This window comes from Musca autumnalis, unplaced genomic scaffold, assembly GCF_047663935.1.
Source record: "Musca autumnalis isolate F117 unplaced genomic scaffold, ASM4766393v1 scaffold_3, whole genome shotgun sequence".
Taxonomy (NCBI): domain Eukaryota; kingdom Metazoa; phylum Arthropoda; class Insecta; order Diptera; family Muscidae; genus Musca; species Musca autumnalis.
The window spans coordinates 73517866-73544130 of NW_027411866.1; the positions used below are offsets into that span (position 1 = coordinate 73517866).

Sequence of the window (26265 nt, forward strand, 5' to 3'; positions counted from 1 at the left end):
CTTGAACTTAAACATTTTATAATTTTTGGGCATCAATTAAAGTTATAGCAAAATAATGCTAAAGACAGAATTAAGGGTTAAAAAATTGCTAATAATAACAGGGGCTAATTGTATTACCTAATGAAGTGGTTCACGATTTGCTGCTGGTGGAATTTTCAATGGACACACTCATTATATAATTGGAGCAGTTCTGTTTATTGAGCTGTTGGTTACTATGCTCAATCACGTCGACGATATTACGATCTATTGTCTGACCACTCTGGTACACAATTCTATTTTTGAAAATACCTTTACTATTGTGTTCAACATTGCCGAATATGGCATTCAAAATTTCAAATTACCACAATTAGCCTCTGTTATTACACTGTGAACCGAAATTTTGGGGCAGAGATAATTCCTTTTTGGGGATGAAAGCCTTTGGTGAGTATATTAAGAATCCCGAAGGACAGATCCGCCGTGAGTCGAACTTCCGAGTTATGGCCTGATTAAGTTTTTGGTGAAGACGCGACAAAATCGATTAGTTTTCAATGAGGGTCGTACCTAAAATGTTCTGAGCGACATTTTTGAAGAACTTTTCGAAGCTAAAAAACGTCATCATGTGGTACTTTTATAGCGGTTCTTAAAATAAGGCACGAAAAGGACGTTGAAGGAATCGAGTTAGAATGCTGAAATGTTCTAAAAAATAATCCTCATTCGATTTGAGTGAAGACAAGTAATCTCATAAATAAGCTAAAACAACAGTTAACAAAGATATAACGTTAATTTCAGATGCCTTACATGGTCTTCAGCAGAAATTTAATCAAGCCATAACTCGGAACTTCGACTCACGGGGGATCTGTCCTTCGGGATTCTTAATATATTCACCAATGGCTTTCATACCCAAAAGGAATTATCTCTGCCCCAGATTTTCACCTCCATTTTGTGTCACAGTGTTATTAGGAATTTTATAAACATAAATTCTATCTATAGGATTATTTCGCTATTACCTTAATTAATGCACAAAAATTATGAAATGTTTAAGTTCAAGGAAGCAAAACATGCAGGGAGTTACACTTTTATATCATTACTTAAGATTAGAATTTAAGTAAAAAATCGTTGAAAACCCATATAATTTTTTATTTCTTTCTCTTTTCAAAATATTCTGACTTTGTTCTTTCAATAAAAATAAAGGTTTCATTCAATTTGGAAAAGGTTTCATTTGATTTGGAAAAGGTTTCATTTGATTTGGAAAAGGTTTCATTTGATTTGGAAAAGGTTTCATTTAATTTGGAAAAGGTTTCATTCAATTTGGAAAAGGTTTCATTCAATTTGGAAAAAGTTTCATTCAATTTGGAAAAGGTTTCATTTAATTTGGAAATGCTATATATGTACTTTATTGGAACGAATAATTCGATGTTTTATGGTAGAGGATATAAAAACGAAGTGACCCGAAGAAAGCAAAGGTATTTTCATTGACCATGGACCTCAATAATACGGAATTTTTAGATCAGAGCCCTTGAATAATTTTTTGGTCAACTTTTATAGTACCGTGTTTTCGGCCCATACCAAATACCGTGTAATCCGTTCATACTCCAATCTGTTCGAGATACTTACTTTGGTTATTGCGTGCAAAAATTATCGCAGTTATTCGGTTCAATTTTGATAAGAAAAAACGTTACTTATTATATTGATCAAAAGTGTCAATATTTTGTTTACTACATGCTACTCGTATATGAGAACTGAGGAGGACCCATCTTGAAATTTTGGGTGAGGGTCAGTCTTGGCCCGAAGGTATCAGATAAGGCTGGGTTTTTGGAAATTCGAACTAGAACGGTACGAAAAAGTAGTAAAAGGTACTAAATAGAGGTTTACGAAAAGTACTAAAATGTGCTAAATTTGTTACCAATAGGTATTATGTGAAAGGGTAGAGCTAAAAGCTTGAAGGTGGCTTTGGAAATGTGTGCGAAAATACTAAATGGTACAATTTTGATTTGGATGAACCGGTATGAATGAATGTAATTTCGGAAATTCGAACGATATTGTACTAAATTTGGTGCAATATTGTTTTGGGCGAATTGATAGGGCTTGAATCCTGAAATTCGGAGTTATAATTACTGTTGGAGTGTAGGATGAATGTAATTTCGGAAATTCGTACTTATGTGTACGAAAAGTACTAAATGGTAATAAATTTGGAACAATTTGTTTTGGGTGAAATGATAGAGCTGGAATCCCGAAATTCGGAGTTAAGATTACTGTTGGAGAGTAGGATAGATGTGGAGGTAGTTTTGCAAAATCGTACTTATGTGTACTCATGGTACTAAATTTGGTACAATTTGAATCTGTGTGAGTGCATCGAGCTGAAATCCTCCCAGTTGTTCGGGTAACTAGGGAATAACTAGCAATTTTGCTGGCTACTGGTAAACACCCCTAGTTACCACCCAGTCTACTCGCAATGTTATAGACTGCTGAATTTAACATGGGGATGTCATAGGAAGGGGTCTATTGTCTCCTCACTGCATTACCAGTAACCACCCAATTCGATAGTAGTGTGAAGCCAATTGTGTCTTCATTGCATTACCAGTAACCAGTCAATTCGATAGTCTTCGGAAAGCCACTTGTCCCTTCATTGCATTACCATTAACCAGTCAATTCGGTAGTCAGAAATTATTGCCAAAATTACTAGTAATTTGAAGTCAGATAAATGGGTAAATGCATATATGTATGCATTAGCCACACTTTATTTTATTACATGGTGTGCAAAAATTTTACAAATGACAATGTAATCTTGTATACTTATGGATATGACAGGTCCATCTTGATCCTTGATACTGGAACTAGAGCGTTACTAGTTGATACAGCGATTTATGTTTATTTGGTCCTTGGAATGTTTTTCTCGTGTGTCCTTCAGATCATTCAAAAGTTCCTGAAATAAAATGTATACAAGTTTAATGAAATGACGCGACAATGTATTCCGTCAAGATAGGTATCAGTACTTACCACAGATATATTATAAATATTCTTAAATTGTTCATGCTTTCTATGATTTGGCTCGTAACACGTTCTCTTTTTGGCATCTTAAATTATTGTACAACAAACGCATCAAAATACCTTTTTTAATTATGAATAAACAATATGACAGAACATTTTTTTATATTTTGTTAAAAAAAAAAGAAATAGTGTCGAAGAGAGATTAAAAGAGAGAAACATTGTCGATTACACTATCCATCGGTAGTCTATAAAATAGCCCATATATTACACGCCGCATTACCTGTAACTAGTGAATTGACATGATAGGCAGGAAAGCCCATTTTCAGTGGCAAAAGCAGACTATAGGCTAATTTGTGTGCCACTTTTGGGAGTAAAGTAACTAGGATCAATGAGTAACTAGTTACATAACTATGCCAAAGTAGACAATTGCTATTTCTAGAACAACTGGGCTGAAATTTGGAATAGAAATTAATGTTGGAGTGTAGGTTTGAAAATTCGAACGTATGTTTTGGAAATTCGAACGTATGTGTTCGAAAATTACTAAATGGTACTAAAATTGGTGCTTTTGGGTGAAGGAATAGTGCTGGAATCCTGAAATTCGGAATTAGGATTACTGTTGGAGAGTAGGATTGAGATGTGGAGGTAGTTCTAGAAGATCGCGCTAATGTGCACAAAATGGTACTAAATTTGGTACAATTCGAATTTATGGGAATGCATCGATATGGAATCCTGAAATTAAGATTAATGTTGTAGGATTGAGATGTGGGGAATGTTTTGGAAATTCGTGCATACATATGTATGTATACTAAATGGTACTTAATTTGGTACTATTTGGATTTGGGTGAATGGGTAGTGCTAGGTCTGGATTCTTGTTGTATGAAAATTTGAAATGAAAAATATTTTCTTTATAAAATTTTTCATTTGACGTTTATTACCTTTATAAAAGATTTAATTTCAAATTTTCATAAAACAAGAATTGAGCCCCCGGAGTCCTCAAATTTGGAATTAAAATTAATGCTGGAATGAAGGATTTTGGTATGGAGATAGTATTATATATTCGCACTTACAGCTTCGTTGCCGTACCTTTTAATGGTAAAAGATCCAAAAGAACAAACTATCAAAAATGAATAGCATATACAAATATTTTCAAAATGTATGGGAACGCAAAAATAGCAGAAACGTCTAAAAGCCTGGAACAAATGTAAAAGTCGGCGTGTCAACCAATTAGAAGCCGGCAAACATGTTGCACCTTTTCCTCGCCCAAATTTGTCGTATAACCAGTTTTTAAGGAGAACGCTATTCAGAACCATTTTTATTTAAAGGAAATTGAAAATTTTGAAACAGTTTGGCGTACGAGAATGTTTTTTTTTTTTTGGAAAATTGTGCAAGTATTGTAAGAATTTTCAAAACTTTGCAGTTCTGGAACACAACTTATGTGTAAGAAAAGTACTAAATTTGGTGTTGGTTGTAGGCATAGAGGTGGAATATTAAATTTAGTATTAGGGTCATTGTTGGTGTGTGGGGCTGAGAAATTGTGAAATACATATAATAAGAGTACGAAAGTTAATAAATGGTTCTGAATTTAGTATTGTGTGTACTGATAGAGCTAGTAGATTTCTGAATTAAGATATGGAGGTGGTCTTGGAAAGTATATGAAAGGTACTAAATGGTACTAAATTTAGTGTCGGTTGTAGGGATGTAGCTGTAATTTTGAATGTCGCGGTTGGTATGTAGCTTTGAGATATGACATGAAAAAAATACCATGTGATACTAAATTTGGTATTGGGTTAGGAATACAGCTGGGAATCTGAACTTTTGTAGTGTTGCTACTGTTGAAAATGTGTACGATAAACGTACGGAAGAGGGATTTTAAAATAAATCGCCATTTGAGTTCACATTTTTAAGGGTTCTTTAGGTTTTAACGATTTTGCTAGGAAACCGCGAGTCCTATTTAAATGATATTTTCGTAGGTTTTACCGTTTTTGAGATATATTCAAATAAGTTCAAATTGAGACAATGCACTGAGTGTATCGCCTCCTTAAAAAACAATGTCATGCTGGGTGCACAATAACTAACTTTTGATGAAAACAGCTTACACATGGGACGATTTCGCGGATTCTGAAGCATGAATGTTCATAGATAAGAAAAATAAAAAAAAAAAACAGAAAAAAATCGCCGGAGGGATTTTTAAATAAGTCGCGATCAAAATTCACAATTTTAGAGTTTTTTAGCTTTTCACTATTTTGCTTGGAAACCGCAAGTCGTGCCGAAATAAGTCTAAAGAAAATGTTGTAGCTGTGAAAATTATCTGCAAGACTGTCCTTTAGGTTTTTTCGTAGGTTTTCCCATTTTGGAGATGTAGAGGTTCAGTTCAAATTTTTAGGTTTTTATCTTAAATCTTCAAGATTTTGCTTGGAAACCGCAAATCATATCAACATGGGAATATAGAAAATGTTGAAGCTGTGAAAATTCTCTACAAGATGATTTATTTTTTGGATTATTTATTTTTTCCTAGGTTGTACCATTTTCAAGATATATAAGTTTAATTTGGGAAATTGCAGTAATGACATTGTTTTATAAGGAGGCGATACAGTCAGTGCATTGTCTCAATTTGAACTTCTATATCTCAAAAACGGTAAAACCTACAAAAATATCATAAAGGCCCGTTTACATTAGACTCGCGGTTTCCAAGCAAAATCGTGAAAACCTAAAGAACCCCTAAAAATGTGAACTTAAATCGCGATTTATTTGATCGCACTCCGACGATTTTTTTGTTTCTCAATATTTCTCATCTATGAGCATTGTAGTTTCAGAATCTGCAAAAACTTCCCAAGTGTAAGCACCTTCCATTTAAATTTGGTTAAGGCACACCGTGCAAACTTATTAGTGATTAAGACCCTACGAAGCATAATGTAACAAATTATGAAATTGGCAATGGTGAGACGGTGTCTGTATTAGAGTTGGGAAATCTAGTCTCTAGTTCAAAGTTTTAGTTCTAAAAGGTATGAGTAATTGAACTGGATTGGCACAACTCGAGTGTGTTTACAGTCCAAGTGTTAATATATAATAGTAATAGACCGTAAAAGATCTAAAATATCAATCTACAGAAAATTGTAAATACTGTACCAATTAAAAGAAATTTTGGCCATTGGCAGCAGAATACTGTGATGCTGTGTGGGCTACAATACACAATATACCTATAAAATTATGCGTAATCGCGAGTACTATAATGCAATTAATGTCTTTTTGCAAAATACTTTTTTCTCAAATAAAATACGAAACTTTTTTGGTAAATTTTTTGGTTGGAAAGAGCGTATGTTAATTTACTTTTTGAATTTTCATTGCTGAAAAATATTGTGGAAAATATCCGTCTACAAAAGCCTGTTTGTTTTGCGTTTTTTTTTTTTTTTTTAAATATTAACTTTTACGGAAATTTCGGACAGTAAAAGACAAAATTTTTTTGCTTAAAAAACTGATGATTTTTGGTCATTAAACGCGCAAAAATATTTTTAAACAAAAATGATCGATGAAGGATTATATTATGATGACCTTAAGACCACAAAAATATATAACAATCGGTTTATTAGTTTTCGAGCTAGAGTTGGCATTAATTTAAAATTTCATTTCAAGAATAACACGTTTTTATTTTCTATGCTACATACAAACACATTAAGTTTTTAACTCCCTAACTATCTCAGGCAATATTGTTCCGATCAACTTGAAAATTTTTTTCACCTATCCTATGCATGGCACAATTACCCAGGTAGCTGCATCGTAAAATTTTGAATATGTTTTGTCAAAATTTACAAGTGGAGGTCACCACTTAAATGGATTGAGCTGTTTTTCTGATTTTATGTCTTTAAAATGTACAATTTGTGTATGTAATTTTCAATACTTTCCCCCAATATTATAAAAAACAGACTTTGGCATGACGATATTTGATGGCGTTATACTAATACCATTATAACTGAATGACATTACAACCATAAATAAATCAACTTTATTCAAAATAAAATAATGGACAATTTACTTTCCATTCAAGAAAAGTCTAACGAGAATATAAATTCTTAAACATGTACATATGTATGTATGTAACTACACATAAAAAAAGTTCATGCGAAGAGAATTGTATATCCTTCCGTCTTGTGTTGAACGTAAAGGATAAGTGATGGGTTTTGTGATTGTAATACATATTCCTGTAAGCATAAAATTCTGTAATAAACATAATATTACGCACATACACATACATAAGTACAGACAAGTCTTGGTAAGTGCAATTTACTTTAGTGGAAAAACATCAAAAAATTGGGGTGTATAATGACGTTTTAGAGGAATTCAGATAAGGTGAAGGTGTGATTTAATATATGATCTGCAAAACTGCGACCACAGTGGCATGTGGTCTTATGTACATACATATATCATGGTAAATGTCACATTTCGGTGTTTTGGATGTTTCACAGTGGAAGCTTAATTTTCCTTCCGTGTGGATTTTAAATATATCTTTGGTCATTTATCGTTATCTTCGGTTAGAACAGATAAGACTTATATAGGAAAATTTGTATTTTATCCAGATTATCGGTATACTTTCATCCACCGGGGTTAAATTTTGAGAGGAGATGCTTGAGTCCAAATAATTTTCAAAGTAGGTCCATGTGTTGATATAGCCCTCATTAAACTGTATCGCCCGATTTTTAGGATTTTAACTACATGTTAGATCGAACTGCCTGTTATTAAGTATCTTAGGTTCCCTGTCGTCACGAACCTTCTGCACCACACATTTTTGACATTGATCCATGCTTTTGTGTTATCCCCATATGACTGTACCTCTCGATTTTAGGTATTTTGAGGATTGCAGTTACATTTTTTAACGAACTAGTTTTAATCTGAAATTTGCGGTTCTAAGTGGTCCTAACACTTGTCCACCAAACATTGTCAGTATGAGTTCATCAATCCCGCGGCGGTGGGTTCATCGCTACCGGATTGACCCGGAACCACACAGTGTACACATGTTTGTGTTTGCATCTTTTTTCTGTGTTTGGAACAGCATATCGCGTAATGCCTGCTCCGGATTCATTGGGCCCGTGCCGGGACAGAGGAAAAACCAGGATCAATTTATTTGTGCTCAGTTTGTGCTCAGAATGTATGAGGGTAGCAATCAGATGTGGAACTGCCCAGGTAGATAAATAGCTGCCTAGGAGGAACCACTTCAATTTACAATGAATGATGTTGCGAATTCCTTCAGTAACATCATCACCTAAAGCGTTGAGCTCTGATGAAATCTCCATGATAATGCTGAAACAGCTGGATGAGCTAGGAGTCGGGTATCTAATAAAAGTTCTCAACCTGTCGCTAGCCAAATGTCTGAAGAATTGGAAGGGTGGTCCCGCTACTGAAGCTAGGCAAGAACTAGCTCTCCATTTGCCGATCATCAGCATGGCTTCCATAAGCAGAACAGCACGACAACAGCGCCAATCACCAATCAGTTGATACTGCCAAGCATGCCACACTGTTTGAGGATATCGAAGAAACAACCCTCTTGTCAAGTTCGAAATGTTGGATAATCAATTATATGTGTGGACGCCAATCGTTCGCCCCAAAGTGAGGCTATATCTCCGGAACTGTTTAACCTCTACCTCTCCTGTATTCCACCCCTTCCGCACGGCATTATGATGGTAACGTATGAGGATGATTTTACTATCTTGGCGCGGGTACCTTCTCTGATGTCATTTGCGAAAGGCTGAGCTCTAAGTAGACTGATATTATCACTTGTTTACATGCGAGGAATATGCCACTATCCGTCACTAAATTTGCAGCCAATCTGTTCACCACATGGACTGCAGAGGTGGACACTGAGTTGAATGTCATGGTTGATTGTAGCAGAATTCCGACCACCAACTGAAAATGCCTTCTCAGATGTAGGTTGACGTGGAACGTGTTTATAGAATTGGGGGCTACACAAAATATCTACTGGGCACTCTAATGTCCTCATCTAGTTCAAGCTTTCGATGGCACTCAGCTATCCTTCGCCGAAGATCGGTTATTGTTTCCCCTGTCTAAAAGAAAACTACCATATATGTTTTTGCTTATTTGAATGTTTCTTGTTAAATCATTTCAATTGTGCAGAATCGACTGTTCATCCATTTACTATCTGTGACAAATGTTACGAGTGAAGTCAGGCAAATAAATTGTAGAAAAACAACAACAACATAAAAGTACACATAAATTGCCCCCCCAATCCCTTTTCCGTCCGCACATGTCTTTTACTCGAATAAAATTACAAACACCAACACTTCCTTATAAATCAACTAAAGTCTCGCCTCATACTTACAAAAAACATAAACAATAACAAAAATGCTCAGCAGAAACTTTTCAATATTGGCAAACTTACCTAAAACTCTGTTGGCTTGTCTAGGGAATTCCGACGGATTTTCGTGATGTCTCGTTACATTGTTTATTGTGGGACCATATAACGCAAGAGAATTGAAGTGCGGCTGTAAGCCCGTAGATTTTATTTGTGAGATGGGTGTGTGTTATAGTGGTATCAGCGTTATAGCTCGTTAAGCCTGGCCATATAATAAACCAAATCTTTATGTGTGTGTACTATTTTTGGGACAATAAATGTGGAGCCCTACTGCGCTACGGTGTCAACGAATATCTTTCCTTGGTTTCAATTATTCAATTGAGTGATTTTCTCACCAAAAATGAAATAATAAATCAAACTTAATTTGGTTGATGTTTCACTGACTTCACTGACATTTGATTATCCAGTAGGGGCGTTTTACTTTTTGATTAATTTTAATAAACTTCGAACTTTTACCACAACGTTAATGAACTCAATAATTTTTGCTTTATATTGGGAGGCATGAACACGCCATATCCACAAAAAAGAGGAAACCCTGAAGACAAAATTAACATTAATTGGACTTCCCTTTTTTGGTCTTTGTTTTACTTCACTAACTCATTAATTCACTTGGCTTCAAACTTTTTTATGAAAAATATTTTGTTTTTAAATTTTTAAATATTTTCAAAGACAAACATTTTTATTTTATTTTTATTGTAGTAGTGTTTATTGTAGTATTGTAAACACTTTTACTTTTTTCTATTCCGTTGGAAAGAAAACAAAGAAAATCCGTTAAAACATTTGTGACACGATTACCCAGATACGACAAAGTTAGAACTGAGACTTTAATTTTCATTCATAGCACATACAGTGATGGATGCTGTATATCCTGGAAAATATTCTCTTACTTTTGGTTATGTGTTTCTTTATAAATGAGAGAGTAAGCGAAATGAGAGCACTGTTAACTTGAAAATGTGTAAAGAAGTTCAATGGAGCCGTGTAGCTGTAACATAAATCAAGCAGCAACAATTTGTCTGTTAGACGGATTTATGTAAATGTAGATAAGTGTGGGTCGATTTATTTTATATATGGAGGGTATATTACAATTGTTTTCCATTTGTAACAGAATTGAAATAATCATTTGTGACCCAATAAAGTATATGGGGATTTCTGAGTGAAATCGGACACTTTTTTAAAATGAGGTTTTTGATTTCTTTTATTTTTTGCTGTGGTGATTTTTTTCGACCAACAACAACAGGGATATCGCGCCTTGAAAATGTCGAATTCTGTAAAAACTATATGCAAAGAAATACTCATAACTTCTTTAATATTGGTCCAATTTGAAAAAATATTTTTTTATATATTTTGATGCTTTGCCAGCTATTTATGAAAAATGCGCGATTTAATATTTAAAATCAATTTTTAACAATGATTGAACCCTTCGATTTTCTGGAATTTTTTTGTTTTGTTTTAAAATACTATCAATTACAAAAATTTTAAGTCCTATTTGGTAGTGGGATTCAAATGATTACCACTTTTCCTTAATTTTTTAAAATTTGTCATACAATTTTTCCTTTATACCAGTGTGAAGCATTTCGGTCATTTACTAAAATAGTGGCACATCTGTGGACATTAGTCAAGGTTTTGGAGTATCCCATATAAAGGTAACGCCAGATTTCAGTTTTTTTCATGTTTTTAGCTGCAATTTTCACTGAAGTAGCTATAATTAACTTTTGAGATTCCTAGTGCTCATAAAATTTCTCCAGGTTTAAGTCCTATATAAAGGCATTTCCCGATTCTAAATATTGTGAAGATTTTAGCTAAATTTGTTGAACGAGCTACCTGTAATTTGACATTTGGGATTGTGGTCACAAAACAAAAACTTGCCAACATAGATCCACACTTTGATACAGCCCCCCTATAAAGGTACCGCTCAATTTTTTACATATTTAGATACATTTGTATACCCCCAGTCTAATTTCATACCGGCAAACTGTGATTCAAAATAATTGTTTCAATTTAAGGTCACATTAGCCAAACATTTGCCCAGCGACCGGAAGTGGGCGCTTCTGAGCGCAAGTGAGCATACATTTCAATGCATTACTTACGCTCACTTGCTCTCAGTAAGCGCACACTTCCGGTCGCTGGAGCAAATGTTTGGCTAATGTGACCTTACCTGTAGAACCCAAGTATGTTTGGACGAAATCCGTTCCAGTCTGGCTGGTTGGAGCGCACGATAACACTCGAACGGATCAATCGGTAGAGTCCAAAATTTCACCTTCGTAATATTTTGTCCAAACTTAGTTTAAGTTCGAAGATGGGTCATATTGGTCCACTCCTTCGAGTACCTCTTACACAAAATTTCGGAGAAGTGAAGTTTAGGACCTGTTCCCGAATCGCTTTGATTTTCTTGTAAACGCTTGTATTCGCTGCCACCATTACGAAGGTACAAGATTTTCAGGAGCAAGTTCACACTCCTGAGAAAATTATTTTATGCTGTAAAAAACCTTACGGCACCATGTGTAGTGGCTGGAGCTCACGATAATTCTCAAACGGATTAGCCGATTCGGTGAAAAAGTTCGAAAAAGTACCATATCGGTTCGAATAAGTGCCATATCGGTCCACTACTTCCGGCACTTCCCCCTCAAAATTTGAACAAATTTCACCAAAATGGTACGCGCGATATCTCTTGATTGGAAAATAAATAAATAAAAATAAGTAAAAATACTATAGCCAAAAAATCATCAATATGGGTCCAGTTTTCCCTATAGCCCCATGTGGCGATACCACCCGATTTCAGGTATTTTGAAGCTTATATCTACATTTTCGGGCCTAATTAGCTGTACTTTGGTATTTGGGATTTCCAATGTTTAAAAACCTTCTGCGCCAAAAATTGTGGCCTTAGGTCCAGGTTTCGGTATATCTCTCATATTACGATACCTCCCGATTTCAAGTATTTTGAAGATTTTATCTACATTTTCGGACTGAATTGGTTGTAATTTGCCATTTGGAGTTTTCAATGATCAAAAACCGTATGCGCCAAAAGTGTGGTCTTAGGTCCAGGTTTCGGTATAGCCCTCATATTACGGTACCTCCCGATTTCAGGTATTTTAAAGATTTTATCAACATTTTCGGCCCGAAGTGGTTGTAATTTGCCATTTGGAGTTCTCAATGATTAATAAAAATAGGTAAAAAAACTTTTTAAGTTAAACGGTTTTATGTTAAACATACATTGCAATGTTTAAGATAAATGTACTAAAAACCAAAAAATAATAAAATAGATACAGTCGTGGGAATTATAAACATATGCATAGACTAGACTAAAATAAAACCGTGGGGCACGTCAATTGTCTACAATCGTTGATTAAAATGTTTGTTTTGTAATGTTACACTATAATTAGGCAGTTGTTCAACCGACAACGATGGACGTGTGATAAGTAGGGCTAGAATGTGGAAACAAGCTAGCAAGCTCGATTATAAGCGAGTTTTAGGGTTTCATAGTGGTGAGCGAGTAGTACTTTGTCGATTAAAGACAAACTACGAGCAGTGAAACGCTTCCTCGCCAGGCAGCAGTGTGAATGTCCAACGATAAACTAGTTGAAACATCTCTTTTATTTACATGGAGTGTATAACTATTGGAATTTCCATGAGCAAGAAATAGTAAGTAATTTCCTCACCGTCTTCGGGCCAACTGCCTAACGACGAATTAAACGATTATTCTATCGCACATTAAGTCGATAATTTGTAGACAATTGACGTGCCCCACGGTTTTATTTTAGTCTAGTCTATGCATATGTTTATAATTCCCACGACTGTATCTATTTTATTATTTTTTGGTTTTTAGTACATTTATCTTAAACATTGCAATGTATGTTTAACATAAAACCGTTTAACTTAAACAGTTTTTTTACCTATTTTTATTTTCTAGTTTTTAGTTTTTATTTCGCATTCTGTTTAATTCGTTTAGTGCTTCATTATTGCAAGGTTTCTTGCCCGTTAGTTTATTGCAGTCCAACTCCTCTATGCGTAGTCCCTGCAAAGATCTTATTCTACTAAGAGCCACGTAGGCTTGACCTTCTTCAAACAGTTACGCACCTAAGTATACGACTGCGTGATCCACAGTGCTGCCCTGCATTTTATGTATAGTAGAAGCCCATGATAGTATTAAAGGCAACATTCTTCTTTCAGCCGTCCCGTAATTGTACTTAGCTGGAAACTGTATGGCTTTCGGGTGTATAAGATGTACTGTATAGTGCACTGTATTCTTCTTGTCAAGCCCTTTTATTTGATACCCATATTGGTGGGATTGATAAAAAATTGTTATCAGCCATTTGGTAGGGCGGCCATCTTAGATTTCAATTTTGCATAGTAAATTGTATTCTACTTGTTGAGACCTTTCATTTGATACCCATTTTGAGGGGATTGATAAAACCTAAGTTATACGCCATTTTGTAGAGGCCGCCATCTTAGATTTTAACTTTATATAGTACATTGTATTCTACTGGTTGAGCACTTTCATTTGACACCCATATTGATGGGATTGATAAAACCTACGTTATCCGACTTTTTGTATTGGCCGCCATCTTGGATTTAAATTTTTTATAGTATATTGTATTCTGCTTGTTGAGCCCTTTCATTTGATACCCATATTGATGGGATTGATAAAACCTACGTTATCCGCCATTTTGTAGCGGCCGCCATCTTGGATTTCAATTTTTTTATAGTATATTGTATTCTGCTTGTTGAGCCCTTTCATTTGATACCCATATTGATGGGATTGATAAAACCTACGTTATCCGCCATCTTGGATTTCAATTTTTTATAGTATATTGTGTTCTGCTTGTTGAGCCCTTTCATTTGATACCCATATTGATGGGATTGATAAAACCTACGTTATCCGCCATCTTGGATTTCAATGTTTTATAGTATATTGTATTCTGCTTGTTGAGCCCTTTCATTTGATACCCATATTGATGGGATTGATAAAACCTACGTTATCCGCCATTTTGTAGCGGCCGCCATCTTGGATTTAAATTTTTTATAGTATATTGTATTGTGCTTGTTGAGCCCTTTCATTTGATACCCATATTGATGGGATTGATAAAACCTACGTTATCCGCCATCTTGGATTTCAAATTTTTATAGTATATTGTATTCTGCTTGTTGAGCCCTTTCATTTGATACCCATATTGATGGGATTGATAAAACCTACGTTATCCGCCATTTTGTAGCGGCCGCCATCTTGGTTTTCAATTTTTTATAGTATATTGTATTCTTCTTGCTGAGCACTTTCATTTGATACCCATATTGATGGGATTGATAAAACCTACGTTATCCGCCATTTTGTAGCGGCCGCCATCTTGGATTTCAATTTTTTATAGTATATTGTATTCTGCTTGTTGAGCCCTTTCATTTGATACCCATATTGATGGGATTGATAAAACCTACGTTATCCGCCATCTTGGATTTCAATTTTTTATAGTATATTGTGTTCTGCTTGTTGAGCCCTTTCATTTGATACCCATATTGATGGGATTGATAAAACCTACGTTATCCGCCATCTTGGATTTCAAATTTTTATAGTATACTGTATTCTGCTTGTTGAGCCCTTTCATTTGATACCCATATTGATGGGATTGATAAAACCTACGTTATCCGCCATTTTGTAGCGGCCGCCATCTTGGATTTAAATTTTTTATAGTATATTGTTGTTGAGCTTGTTGAGCCCTTTCATTTGATACCCATATTGATGGGATTGATAAAACCTACGTTATCCGCCATTTTGTAGCGGCCGCCATCTTGAATTTATAATGATAATGAATAAATATAATTGTATTGTCACCAAAATCCAAAGTGTATACAAAATTTCAAATTAATCGGTGGACAGGAAGAGGGTGAAATTTGAATTACTAAATTTGACCCAAGAATAAATAATAAATAAAAAAAACAAACGGGGTGAGCTAAATATTAATAAAACCATTTAAAAACCTTCTGCATCAAAAATGAGGTCTTAGCTCCAGGTTTCGTTATAACCCTCATATTACGGTACCTCCCTATTTCAGTTATTTTGAGGTTTTTATCTATATTTTCGGTTCCAATTGGTTGTAATTTGCTATTTGGATTTCTTAGTTGTCAAAAAATGTCTTCGACTGGTATCGTGGACAGGAAAGGAAACAAATTATTCCATTTGAGGTCAGAATATTTCATGGTAGGGGATATAATAAAGTTTGGTGCGACCAAGCTTTATATTTTTACTTGTTTTTATACCCTCAGCATTTATGCTAACGAGGGTATATGGTAAATTTCAAATTTCCTTTACAATTACATAGCAAAAAAAATTAAAAACTTTTTTGGCAAGCACATCCGCCATTTTTGGTACATGGGTTACGAAAAAAATCGTGGTTTCAAATCTGTTCGCGTTCACAAAATTGGATGCTGCACTCAAAAGTTATATGCGGGTTTACTCTCTTGTAAAGAAAAAATATTTAAAAATTCCTATTGTGTTGTAATAAGAATGTGTATATATGAATCGTTAGCAGCATTTGATATCTATCCGTGGATGCTAAAATAGTTGCCAAATTTATTTTTATTTTCGCGGAAAATCAAAAAATATTGAAGAAATCTTGGAATAAATTTTATTTATTCTAAATCAGAGTCCAAAAAATCTCTGAAAAAATAATTTAAAAATACGTACAGAATCTAGACAACGCGTAGAAAAATGTGAGACCAAAATTATAAAGATCGCGTTTATAACTTGCATATTACAGCAACAACAAAGAACGGAAACTTATTGTTGGAAATTATTTCAAAAATATAGTTTTGGTTAAATACGAAAAATTTGAATAATAAATGTTGGGAGTTATTCTACTATTTCGCTAAATTTCCATACAAAACCTGAAGTATTTTGCTAAAACTTGTTCGAGGAAAATAGTTTGTCATCGTGAAAGTATATTTGCTTAGAATGATAAGCAATAGAGTTAAGAAGTACAGAGCAATATTGAAATCACAACCAAAGAAAAACACAAAAGTTAAAAAGCGTGTAATTCGCGAATCCGTTTAAATCAGTTGAGGTGCATGTGCTTTTCGGATACAGGGGGTCCATGTCTGTCAATATGCATGGATTTTCCCATGTTTCATTCAGCGGCCAAAGTGTGCCATCAGTTGCATCTTACTATTCAAAAAACTTTCAAGTGGGCAAAAATTACGCGATGTGCATCCGATTTCAATGGCCGCCTATTAAAAATACGTCAATATAAATTATTTTAGACAGATTCGTCAAGAACTGCGGATGTGCCACCGCATTCTATTTTGGGATAAATAGGGATACTACTCCCGAATCTTTGTAATTTGTGGCACACCTTTTTGGCAAATATTATAATCGCGTATAAAGGATTACATTTATGCAAAATAATCAAAGAAAATCGCGGTTCAATTCGCGGAATTGTCAAAATATATTTTTGCAGATTTTCCTACTTTCAAGGTATCTATATCCGGCGTTTTAGTGGATGGATTCGTACGCGGAAGGGCTTATTAGATCCGGCACGTAAAAAAACTAAAATCACGCGGGGTTCAGGGGTACCTGTACGACAGTTGTAAATTTTAAAGCCAAAAAATAGGTTTTTTCAGAAAATTTACGCACCAAATTTTCGCCTTTTGACTCCTATTACTAGGAAGCTGTACGGAGCACACTCATGAGATATACATCGAACGACGTGGAATCGCGAGTTTTACAATCCTATAAACTAGTTTCGATTATTTTTTAGTTGCACCATCTAATTATAAGAAAAATTCGAAAAACACTGAAATCAAAACTTCAAAATATCAGCATCGATTTTAGGGGGATGCAGTGTATATATCGAAAAGTCATACACTAGAACCCTGTTGCCCAAGGGGTATTCTTTAGTTCTCTCTTTGAGCACAGGTTTGAGTTTTGCGTGGTTTGGCCAGAAATCAAGAAAGAACACAAAAAAACTTGTTTACTTCAACACATTTTTTCCCATTTTTTTATATTGCCACCAACGCAGCTTCCACGAAAATTATTTGTTATGGTCCATATTATGAGATCGTGGCTAAAACACTTCAATTAATATAAATATATTCATATTTTATAAAATATATTAACAGTTCGCAACTTATTAAATGGTGAACCTCAACTTCAACGATTGTAAAACTTTTTTGAATATTACCATATACACTTTCATACGGGCAAAATGTGCCTCATCGAAATAATGGTTTTAGACACCAAGTATGTTTGGACGAATTGTAGTCGATTGAGCAATGTCCGTCCGTCTGTCTGTCTGGCTGGAGCACACGATAACTCTCGAACGGATAAACCGATTCGGTCAAAATTTTGGCTCTCGTAATATTTTGCTCAAACTTAGTTTAAAATCGAAGATGGGCTATACCGGTCTACTCCTTCTGGTACCTCCCCCACAAAAGTTCGAAAATGTTCGGAAAATTTGTGCGCACGATAACTCTTGAAGGGAGCAACCGATTCGGCCCATCGTGAAATGTGTACCGGACTTAGATAAGGTTTCAATATGGACTCAATCGGTCCACTCCTTCGGGTACCTCCCACACAAAATTTCGGAAAAGTTCAGTTTAGGGTCATCTCTCGAATCGCTTTGATTTTTGTTTTAGCAACTTGTATTCACTGCCCCTATACGACGGTACAAGTTTCATCAGGGGCAAAACCATACTTCCTGAGAAAATAGCCTGAACGTTGCAAAGAACCCCTATGACACCGTGTGAGGTGGTTGGAGCGCAAGATATCTCTCGAACGGTTCTGTCGATTCGATCCAAAATTTGGCCTTAGTAATATTTTGTCCAAACACAGTTTTAGTTCGAAGATAAGCAATATCGGTCCACTCCTTCAGGTACCTCCCCCACAAAAGTTCAAAAATGTTCGGACAAATTGTTCCTAGGGTAACTCTTGAAGGGAGTGGCCGAAGTTGTTCATACTTTACACATCCTAATATGTCTACCAGATATTGATCAGTTTCAAATATGGACTATATGTGTCCACTCCATCCAGTACCTCCCACAGAAAATTTCGGATAAGTTCACTTTAAGACCTGATATGGAATCACTTTGATTTTTGTTGAAGCAACTTGCATTCGCTGATTCAATTACGATGGTAATAATTTTTTCAGGGGCAAGTCCATACTTCTTGAGCAAAAAGCCCGAAGGGTGTAAAAACCCCCTATGGCACCATATGTAGTGGCTGGAGATCCATTCATTTAAGCATCTCCTCCGCAAAATTTTGATCTTTTATCATAATCAACATTTTTGTCGGTTCAAACGATCAAACTTTTAAAAACCCCCTAAATACATACGTTTTTTGGGAAAAAATTGTTTCAATATACACAGGCTGAGGGTATATCTCTGTCGGCAAAGCTGACTGATACTTTTTTACTTGTTCATATTATATGTAGCATCATACATATGTACATATATCAAAAATATACAAATGTAAAAAATACACCCATAAATAGATCCCAAAACAAAAATGTCTAAATCGTTTTCGAAAAAAAAACAAAACGAACAATCAAAACACAAAACGAAGAAGAAACTGAGAATACAGTAATACGGCATATTCACTGAAACGACCAGAGGCATCGTCAGTATTTTTAATGTCACACACGGAAATGCAAATATGTATATGCTGCTAGAACCAAATTTTTTGTAAACATGACACTATTTCGAGCATTCTTCAAAAAAATTGGAGAGTGGCGTTTGAGCTTTAATCAAAATAAAAATGTATGTAATATTGTCGGAAAATTCATAGTTCAAAAAGGGCCATAAAATCTGAAAACCTTCTATATACATAATTATTGGGGAAAAGAACTATAGTTGCGTACTCGGTATTCGATTCGATGTTGTCAACCGACGAAAGTTTCAATTCAAACTGACGGCAACATTATATGGAGGATATAATTAACTTTGTCATTCCGTTTGTAACACATCGAAAAATTCAACAGGAACCTTGCAAAGTATATGGTAAAAACCAAAAATATTTTACAATCGATGAATTCGAGTTTCACCCTTTCAGAATTCGCGAACCAGGGACGTACGCAGGATTTCTTTTCGGGGGGGCCCAACTTGACCAAAAATTATGAAATTAAAAAATGTTGTGTAGCGTTACATAAATCTATTTTAAAGGGTTTTTAGTTGATTTTATATGAAATATTGATACAAAGTATATATATATATATATATATATATATATATATTTTTTTTTTTAATTTTTAATTAGTCTTTGGATGTTTAGAATTGAAATTAACCATGTCAGAACATGTTCAGTATAGTCCCTATACAAAAATTCCGCCTGGTATTTTGGAGATTTTAACCAAATTCTCCAACGCAACTGACGCAATAACTAAAATCTTTCAAATGAACATTACCCATATAGGTTTACGTTTTAATGTATCCCAGAATTTTTAACCACAGTAGCTCCTATTTGGCATTTACGCTTATATTTCAAAGTTTTTCAGTATTTCTTCTTCTTTAAAGTACATATCCATAAATCCCACATTAACTTCAGTCCCATTAAAAAAGCTTTGTCTTATTTTTGCCTTATTAAGTTATCAATTGAACACATTTTTACCACTAGGACTGATTCTGACAAGAAGATCTATCTAAAAACCTATTAATGTTATTTGTATACCATTAAATAATTGAAATCAATAACTCCAAAAAAGAATAAATCGAATCCGCGAGTGCAGATTGGGCTTGTACCGATCTATTGTTAGAAAATAATATTCTTGTATGTCATAAAAAACCAAAACTTTACTATTTTACCAGAAGTGATAGAGTCCATGCAATCCAACTTAAAAATTCAGAAAATTACATTTATGGTCTGTTCCAGTACTGCAAGAATCTACTCATTTTTAGTAGTAAAGATGTGTAGATTCTTGCACGTTCTGGATAAGGCATTTAGAAACAAGTGAGCCAAGGCTATAGTCGGGTCAGGGCCGACTATGTGATACCCTACACCACTTCCCCTGTGCATAAGCTTTTGACTGGTAAAATTCAAAATATTAAAATTGGGATAGCTTAGCGCCTTTGCTCTGAATGTCTTCATTAATACAGGTCAATTTTATTGAAACGCGTTTAAGTGCATCGTCAGAATAACTCAAATAAAACAAGTGAGCCAAGGCTATAGTCGGGTCGGGGCCGACTATGTGATACCCTACACCACTACCCCTGTTCATAAGCTTCTGACTAATAAAATTCAAAATATTAAAATTGGGATAGCTTAGCGCCTTTGCTCTGAATGTCTTCATTAACACAGGTCAATTTTTTTGAAACGCATTTAAGTGCATCGACAGTACAACCCAAATAAAAAATGGAAAAGTGGGATGTATGCCAACCATCAATAGGCTTCTTTCTCTGTTAGATCCCCATCAACCCCCAAAATTTCGTGAGGATCCGATCAAAATTTCGTAGTGTGATTGCACAAAAATGGAAAAAGGGATGCATTACCGACTATTGCGATATCTCTGTTGTTTGACCACCTATGAAAACCTCACATCGTTGTAAAGGTGATATTTTCTACTTTCCTTGCCAGGTTTTGCTTTCGATATACCTCAGAAGGGAGATATTAACTTTGAAATAAAACGTTGGTCTTTTTTCCAAATATTTTTTTTCACATTCCGACCCCTGAATAACGACCCAATTATAATTGCGACATGTAGCGTGATTTCCAAAAAAGTGGAAAAATGGGATGTATTACCGACTATTGCGATATCTCCGTTATTTACATCATTGTAATGATGGGATTTTTTACTTTCATTGTCAGAATTTGCTTTTGGCAGGTCCCGAACCAAAGCTGTGATATTCGTCATTATTATTAAAATCGCAAAAAAGAAAAGTTGTGTTCTATTAGCGACTTTTGCGATATCTTTGTTGTTTGACCTACGACAACCTACGTAACATCGTTGCAAAGGTGATATTTTCTACTTTCATTAGCAGGTTTTGCTTTTGATATACCCATTTTAGAAGCGGAGATATTCGCTTTGAAATAAAACGTTGACTCTTTCTCCAAATAAGTTTTTTGCCCATTCCGACCCCTGAATATTATCCGACCATCACCAAAATCAATAGGCTTTTTCTCTGTAGGATCCCCATTAGCCCCCAAAATTTCGTGACGATCCGATCAATATTGCGACCTGTAGCGTGATTTCCAAAAAAAATGATAAATGGGATGTATTACCGACTATTGTGATATCTCCGTTATGTGGCCACCGACGCCAACCTACTTTGCATCACTGTAAAGATGGGATTTTCTACTTTTATAATCAGACTTTGTTATTGGAAGATCTCCAACCGAAGCTGTGATATTCGTCATTATTATTAAAATCGCAAAAATAAAAAGTTGGGTTCTATTAGCGGCTATTGCGATATATTCGTTGTTTGATCACCTACGAGAACCTACTTTACATCATTAGAAAGGCGATATTTTCTACTTTCATGGCCAGGTTCTGCTTTTGGTATACCCCATATCGAAGCTGAGATATTCGCTTAGGAAAAAACGTTGTATTTTTCTCCAAATAAGTTTTTTGCCCATTACGACCCCTAAATATTATCCGACCATCACCAAAATCAATAGGCTTCTTCATCTGTGTGACCCTCATTAACCCTCAAAATTTCGTGACGATCCGATCAAAATTGCGACCTGTAGCGTGGTTTCCAAAAAAGTGGAAAAATGGGATGTATTACCGACTATTGCGATATCTCCGTTATTTGGTCACCTGCGCCGACAGAGTTTACATCATTGTAAAGATGGGATCTTCTACTTTCATATCCAGGCTTTGCTTTTGGAAAGTCCCCAAAGATGTGATATTCGTCATTATAATTAAAATCACAAAAATGACAATTTGGGTTTTATTTGCGACTATTGTAATATCTTCGTTGTTTGATCACCTACGAGAACCTAATTTACATCATTAGAAAGGTGATATTTTCTACTTTTATTGTCAGGTTTTGCTTTTGGTATACCCCGTATAGAAGCTGAGATATTCGCTTAGGAAAAAACGTTGTATTTTTATCCACCTAAGTTTTTTGCCCTTTCCGACCCCTAAATATTATCCGACCATCACCAAAATCAATAGGCTTCTTCCCCTCCGGGACCCCCATCAACATCTAAAATTTCGGGACGATCCGATCAAAATTGCGACCTGTAGCGTGATTACAAGGTTTAGATGGACAGACGGACAGACGGACGGACAGACTGACGGACGGACACACATATCCAGATCGACTCAGCTCGTCGAGACATTCATTTTGGTATATATAAGTATGGGTCTACGACCATTATTTCGATGCGCTACAAACTTTTTGGCCAAAACCAACTTATAATACCCTCCCCACATAGTGGTGTAGGGTATAAAAAGAGAAAACAATTTTTATCAGGAGTCGGGCGATACCAACTACGACTCATAGGCTCTGAATTCTACTCGCAGTACTGTTTGAGACTACGAAATCCACATTCTGTCTCGACAAAATTTTAGCTAAGTCCTGACAAAATAGGTTAAGTCGAAAAACTCCATCAGTAGTGCGATTGCCTAACACATTTTTTGAGTTACCGACAAAAATCGGTAAAATTTAAACGCAAAATTATATATGAAAAGTTCAATAAAAATTGACAACAGTCTTACTATCGGTATAACTTTACGACTGTTTTTTATTCGTCGCTAATTTACCGAAGAAATTGGTAATTACCGAAATAAGTATTAAGTATTTTAATTTTACCGACGATTGTCGGTAACTCAAAAATTGAGTTAGAGAATCGCTCTACTGATATCCCAATGGTTGTTGTTCCGCCTTATTTCTATCTGAATTGTACGATTAGATGTTTATGAACTCGATGACATTTAAAACTTTCCAAGGACTATGACTTCTGTCGGCACAGCGGAGGCAACCTTATGAAAATTCATAACTTTTGTTTTCTCGAAAACAAGTAAAAAAGTATCGGTCGGATTTGCCGACAGCCTGTGTAAGGTGAGACTTTTATCTATAGACAGATCGAATACGGGCTTCATAACCAAAATCTTTGTCCTACACTGAAGGAAAAACCCCGTTGCGAAATCAAGCACGTATGTTGTCATTTTCACAACGACCCGTTGTTATTTTTATCAACAACGGCTGTTGGTGAATTGTACACGAACGTGCCCAAATTGACACCGAGACGTGGTCAACTTTCGGTACCAACAACGGCCGAGCTTAATTTGTCCACCGATGTTCTCAAAATGACAACGTTGCGTTTTTAATATTGGTAATTGCAGCCGATTACACACGAGTAAAAAATGACAACGGTGGTGCATGATTCATACACGGTCGTTGTCAATTTTACACCGGACGTGTATGAATTATGCACCACCACCTGCATAAATCATGCACCACCGTTGTTACTTTGTACACCGACGTGCATGAATCATACACGGTCGTTGTCATTTTAGCAACGACCGTGTATGAATCATGCACCACCGTTGTCATTTTTTTAATCGTGTGCAATCGGCTGCATATTTACCATTTTTTGGTGTTATTGAAAGAGAAAGGACGCATTGTGCAAAAAATTTATTGAAAATGAATAATATTCAAGAAATTAATTCGCAAGAGCCTCAAAATATCATTGGTGAGTTGCTAAAAATCGATGACAATATTGTTGTGGTTCGCGATACAAGCCATTGCAGCAGTCAAGATGCGGAATACAATGAGGACGACTATATGTTAAGGGAGTTCTTAAAAGGAATAAATATGGAGTCGCTTTTTGAACACTTAAAAGGTAAGTAAATAAAAATTAAGTTTTCAGTTAATCAGTGTAATTAACAAAGAATTTTCTTTTTTGATTTAAAGGAAGCAGTGCCACCATTGGGACTGCGTGTTGAATTCGGAGAAAAGCTCTTTGCTTGGAAAAAACGAGAGGTACGTATTATTTGTATTACAGTGTTGAACTTAGTATTAATATTGTAATAACAATAGCTCGGGATTGAAACTATGTCAGTTCCATCTAAAATAGGTGAATGGTGAAAACGCAACGAGACACCTGCAAGTACTCCTGGTACTCCCGGTACTCCCGACACCTCAGGTTCGAACTGCTCAAATGCCAAAGGAATTCTGTCAGAGGTAAAGTAAGAGTAATATTTGTGTAAGCATAGTTAATGTAGTTTTTTATTTAATATAGGACCTAAAGGAATTGTTAACACATACCTCGAAGGAGAAACTAGCGCTTGAATGTAGTAGTGCTAATAAGAAATTAAGTGACGGGCAAAGATATGATATAATTAATATTATTATTGAAGATATGTAATTCGAATTGTTTTGTCAAATCAAATATGTATTTATATGTGCTCATTTCATGCACGTCTGTTGTTGAAACCGTTGCCAAAATCTCGGTGTCAAAATGACAACGGCGTGCTCATTTTGACACCAAACGTGGTTGATACACTTTCATACACGGATGTGGTCATTTCATACACGGATGTTGTCATTTTTTCTCTGGGTGTATAAATTGTGTAATGAGGGAGTTTCAGAATTTCGTGGCTTTTTTGGACGTGTAAACTTTACGACAAAAATATCAAAACATTTGGGTATAAAACTTCAAGATTGTGGGCGTTGCGAGCTCATAAGTTTGACTTCGATTAGAATGCAAACGTTTTGCACTTTTGTGGAGAAAACACCTGAAAGAATTGTCCATTTTGGTAGTTATGGTGTTAAACCGTTATTTTAGTTGGTCATGTTAATATTTAGAGCTTTTGAACCGTTATGTCAGGAAGCATGGACTTACCACGAAAAATATAATATCGCTGTAACCAAGACCGCAAGCAGTAGCATTGGTCAAAATGTCCAATCCATAAATTGTACTTATTTTGAAATTTTGTGAGGGAGGTATTCGAAGATGTTGTCGCAAATAGACCCTCTTGGTACTTGATATACATATGTACCTCCGAAAGTAATTCTAGGATGTTCAAAGTTTCGGTGAAATCGGATATTGAACCGATATAATCCATATTCGAACCTAATCTATGTCTCGAAGAAATCGATTTGGACCTTTGAGAGTTATTTTAGCGAAATATTTTGTAGTCTTGTGGGAAAAAGGAATGGACCAATATGACTTAAAGTTCGATTTATCCGTTCGAGAGTTCTATGCGCTCGAGCCAGACAGAAGAACGAACTGATCTAAATCGACGCCAAATTATTTGAAGCGGCTTTTGTCGAAAGATATGGAAGTCAAAGGTCATTATTTCGATGAGGTAAATTTTTATCGTTAGCCTAAAGGCCGAAATTACAGCAGATTTTAATACCATTTAACCAATGTTTGAGCATTAATTTCGTTTACGGTTGTTTTCAGCTACAACTTTGTTAATGGTAGGAAATGGTGGGTATGCTACTAATAGCAGATATTAGCACTTTATGACGCACAACAATAAATTTTTCTCCATTAAATAAATAATAATAAAATTAAGGTAGTAAAACAATTTTCTAATTGGTTTTAGAGATATACTCCACGGAAAACACTTAATATATCGTACATTTTGTCCAGTAAACATGTCATTTCATGCACTTCCAATCCGCACAATAATAAACTCGTCATTATACCCTACACCACTATGTGGGGAGGGTATTATAAGTTGGTTTTGGCCAACAAGTTTGTAACGCATCGAAATAATGGTCGTAGACCCATACTTATATATATCAAAACAAGTAAGAAAATTCTATAGTCGGACGGAGCCGACCATGGGATACCCTATACCACTATCCCTGGACAATCGCTCTCCACAGAACTTCTTTTCAATGATTGTGAAAATTTAATTATCAAATATAAGAGATGAATTGTATAATACTTATGACCAAAACCAAAAAGTTATCTAGCATGACAAAGACATTTTTGTAGCAGGAAAGGAAAATTTAGTTCACACAAACTAAAATGTAATGAAACCCACTTATGTAGTACTACT

At 35.2% G+C, this 26265-nt stretch overlaps 1 long non-coding RNA gene across 1 annotated transcript in view; it reads right to left on the reverse strand.

Annotated features, from left to right (window-relative positions):
* LOC141398725 (uncharacterized) overlaps positions 1 to 10029 on the reverse strand; it is a 206047-nt gene extending 196018 nt beyond the window's left edge. The window contains exon 1 of the long non-coding RNA XR_012411701.1: positions 9356 to 10029. This is a non-coding gene — a long non-coding RNA (uncharacterized lncRNA). The remainder of the gene's footprint in view (positions 1 to 9355) is intronic.
* Positions 10030 to 26265: the final 16236 nt, after the last annotated feature.